This window comes from Neovison vison, chromosome 5 (assembly GCF_020171115.1).
Source record: "Neovison vison isolate M4711 chromosome 5, ASM_NN_V1, whole genome shotgun sequence".
Lineage (NCBI taxonomy): Eukaryota > Metazoa > Chordata > Mammalia > Carnivora > Mustelidae > Neogale > Neogale vison.
Window position 1 is genome coordinate 9,978,588 of NC_058095.1, and position 4,433 is coordinate 9,983,020.

Consider the following 4,433-nt stretch of genomic DNA (forward strand, 5'->3'; position numbering starts at 1 on the left):
TGCCAGAGCTAATTTTGTCCATTTGGTTTCTTTCTTTCTTTCTTTCTTTCTTTCTTTCTTTCTTTCTTTCTTTCTTTCTTCCTTCCTTCCTTCCTTCCTTCCTTCCTTCCTTCCTTCCTTCTTTCTCTTTCTTTCTTTCTTTTTTTTTTTTCAAGATCTTATTTAAATTCTGGTTAGTTAACATATAGTGTAGTATTAGTTTCAGGGTAGAATTTAGTGATTTATCACTTGCATATTAATAAACAGGGCTCATTACAACAAGTGCCCTCCTTAATGCCCATCACCATTTACCCCATCTTCCCCTACCCACTTCCCCTCTGGCAACCCTCAATTTGTTTCCTACTTTTTTGTTTATTTGTTTGTTTTTAAGATTTTATTTATTTATTTGAAAGATAGAAAAATCACAAGTAGGCAGAGAGGCAGGCAGAGAGAGAAGGGAAAGAAGGTTCCCTGCTGAGCAGAGAGCCAGATGCATGGCTTGATCCCAGGACTCTGAGATCAGATCTGAGCCAAAGGCAGAGGCTTAACTCACTGATCCACCCAGGCACCCCACTGTTACCTATTGTTAAGAGTCCTTATGGTTTGCCCCATCTCTGTTTTTATCTTACTTTTCCTTCCCATCCCCTCTGTTCATCTTTCTTTGTCCATTAGACTTCAAGTCTACATTCAGTGCTCTCATGTAAATAGCTTAAAATCAGCCATAGTGGGAGTATCTAAAACTACAAAATTCACCCAGCATAATAGATGTTCCAGCCTCCAACAGGCAATTTCATAGCACATCACAAACAGTTTACTACCTATTTAGCAGCAGCCTCATTGCATCAAGAGAGACTGGGCTATGCTGTGGCTATAAACCTCCAAATCTTCATGTATTAACAAAACCAAAGTGTATTTGTAGCTCACATGACATGTACTGCATAAGATGGCTTTCCTCACTATGTTCTGTTCTACTGACACTTGGGTTGGCAGAGTCATCATCTTGACGGGGCTTCATTAGTCACTGCCACAGTGAGAAAGGAGACTCTTGAAACCTCTACCAAGAACTGAATCAATGTCACTTATCTTTAATTGGTCAAAGCACATCACGGGCCACCCATAACCTCAAGAGTGCAAGAAGGTGAAATCCTATCATGTTCCTTAAAATGGGGTGAATGTCGGAGGAGGTCACTGAGAGGACGTGACTGCTGGTTGACTCAGGAGCTAGACCTGGTTAATCGGCTGCCCATCATCCCCTCCCCTATCCTTAGGATTTATGCTCCACCTACCATTTCTGCAGTGGGAGCTGTTCCAAGAACAGTACTGAGAGTAAGGTATTGAATCCTGTCCAGATGGTCTCAACATGACTGAACCCAGTTAAGCCTTCTACGGAAGCTTTTGCGACTTGGTGGGTGGGTGCAGAGGTCTGCTTGTCTTGTGGCCACCCCTGACAAGACCCTTACATAAGTGCACTTGCTTCTTAAATCTGTTACCTGCCCTTGTGGAGTGGTGGTCTCTTTCTTCAGTCTCTCCTTGCCCTCTGTGTACCTGGCCAAATTGTGAATCAACAGGGAACTGGAGTTATTACTAATTAGGACTAAATATTACTAATGATAATCACGGTTGAATTCAGTGAATAAGAGCGTAGGCTTCAGTGTGTGAAGGTTCTTCAGAGAAATAGACCCAATAAGATATACACAGATTTTTTTTTTAATTTTTTAATAGGAAGTGACTCACATGGTTATGAGACCAAGAAGTCTCACCAGCTGCTGGAAAGCCAGGAAAGCCAGTGGTATCTTTCAGTCCTAGTATGAGGGCCTAAGAACTAAGGGAACCAGTGATACAACTCCTAGTCTGAGATCAGAAGGGCTACCGATGTAAGCTCTGGAATTCAAAGACCCGAGAATCAGAAACTCGTGCAGGAGGCCAGGAGAAGAGGAACATCCCAGCTCAAGAAGAGAAAGTAAGCCTCTACCCTTCCTTTAACCTTTTTGTTCTTTTTGGGCCCTCAGTGAGCTGATGAGGCCCACTGACTCTGGTGAGGACAGAACTTCACCTAGTGCAAGGATTGAATTGCTGATCTCTTCTGAAAACCCTCTTCGACACCCAGAAATGATGTTCACCAGCTACCTGGACATCCCTTTGCTCAGTTAGGTGGACACTGAAAAAGTAACCATCACAGTCACATAAACCTAGAGTCAAATGGCAGTGTTGCTTCTTATTTGCTTGTGTGACATTGGCCAATTTATTTAGGTTCCCTGTGATATTTCCACCTCCTGAGCTCTAAAATGCGTTGTAATAAATTAAACTCAATTGATAATGTATGTATTAGTTACGCTTCTCAGTCCTTTCTGTGTCTTGGAACATGGAGGATGGGATTTATTTGTGCATAAATGGTATATAAATAGGTATTTGTGCCAAACATGTGATTGAAAAGATGCTGCTGTGGTCATTACCAAGGCTTTGAGAATGCAGTTTCTCATTTGCTGTGGACATGACCATTAAAAAAAAAAATTTCCCACTAGGTTTTCTTTCTTTCGGCTACTTTGCTAGCATTCAGCCTATTGGGAACATTTTACCAACTCTGTTCTATTTCCATTGTCTAGATTAGCCTGTCCAGTATAAATTGTAACATAAGCCATACGTGATTTGGCAATGGTCATATTTCAGATTCTCCTCTGAACATACATGGCCAGTATACTGAACAGTGCATGCCTAGATCTCTAAGAGATGTATTTTGCTCCCTCCTCCTGTATTGTTAATAACCATGCAACTCGTAATATAATAGATTTGGTAGAGGGAGTCTGGCTTCAGTTTACATGATCATCTCTGGAAATGGAACCTCACTTTACGTTCTGTGATATAGGAGTGACGGTGACAACTGGGGATTGATCAAGTTCTTTTTAAAAGGGCTGTTTTGAAGATTATGATGCTAACTTTGGAGGAACTATGGTGATGAGCAGTGACTGGCAGTGGAAGGAAGCACATGTAAAAACTTCTTAAATAAAAATGTATTGGCTTTAAATAAATAAATAAAAGAAAAAGAAAGAAAAGATGCTGCTGCTTGAGGCCAAAGGCAAGTTGTCTGGCCCTTCAGGCGTCCCTGGCACACTTCTGGTCATTCTAGGTCACAGACCTGCCCCATGCACTGAATGAACTCCATGAAGCTTACTATCTACTACTACTACTTTATTGCTTGTTCAGTTCACATTAAATGAATGTATTAAGTCTCACAAAGACCGAGGTTGGTAATACTATTCACTTTTTAAAAAAAGATTTTATTTATTTGACAGAGAGAGATCATAAGTAGGCAGAGAGGGAGAGAGAGAGAGAGAGAGAGACGGAGGAGGAAGCAGGCTCCCTGCCTAGCAGAAAGCCTGATGTGGAACTCAATCCCAGGACCCTGGGATCATGACCTGAGCTGAAGGCAGAGGCTTAACCCACTGAGCCACCCAGGCAGCCCTATTATTCACTTTTTACTGATGAATAAACTGAAAGGTGAGGAGGGTTAACCATTATTCAAGCCCCTAATATGGGAGAGGCATTCCCAGGAGCTAGATCCAGGAACTATGACTTCCTGCCCAGTGCCTTATCATAATGCTCTCACTGCAACGTTTACCTAAAAAGAGGGACTCCAGTGATTTTGCCTTAGAAATCAACTTTCAATTTTACCACCTGTCTCTAAGAAAGTGCCGGCCCTGATGCTCTTATAGGATGCTTGAATTTACTTTTGTTTTAACAAAATTTTTAGAAGATCCCTACAGTGTAAAATGAGGGTAACCCTTACATTTGGCCTGAAAATATGTGGGAAGATGGCTTTTTCCCCTTTCAGATAGGTTTGTCATTGTTGTTGTTGCTATTGTTTTTTTAAAAATTATTTATTATACCATTTTCTGTGTTTTAATCACAAACACAAATCTAGGTATGGAGTTACTGTGAATTAAATTTTTCTATTACTGTAAATCGAAGAAAATGTAATAGTTTTATACAGATAAGAGTGGAAAAACAAATATTAAAATTATTAATATTAATTCAGTGGAATAAGTCTACTTCATTAACATTAAATTACTGAATGCAAAATAAATCTGATAAAATTAACAGTTGGACACAGCTTCTTTTGAGTTTATCATGATTAACATTGAGCCTTATGATGGTTCTTTTTTTTTCTTTTTTTTTTTGTTAATTACTTTAGCAGATTAAATTAGTTTAGGTTGGTAACATAAAATATTCATTTATAGTCATTTGAAAATATTTCAAATCCTTACAATGCATGGGTAGCACTTTGTATTAACAATGAAACCAGGTTAAAAATACACTGTAGATTTTCTTTTTTTTATCACACTTAAAAGTATATAATATATATATTTTAATTTATTTTCAGCGTAACAGTATTCATTGTTTTTGCACCACACCCAGTGCTTCATGCAATCCGTGTCCTCTCTAATACCCACCACCTG

General features: G+C 39.4%; 1 non-coding gene across 1 annotated transcript; it reads left to right on the forward strand.

The window, feature by feature from the left end:
• Positions 1-2,422: 2,422 nt before the first annotated feature.
• On the forward strand, positions 2,423-2,552 carry LOC122908133. The gene has a single exon (XR_006384912.1). It is a non-coding gene; the product is annotated as a small nucleolar RNA SNORA32 (small nucleolar RNA).
• The last annotated feature ends 1,881 nt before the right edge of the window (positions 2,553-4,433 follow it).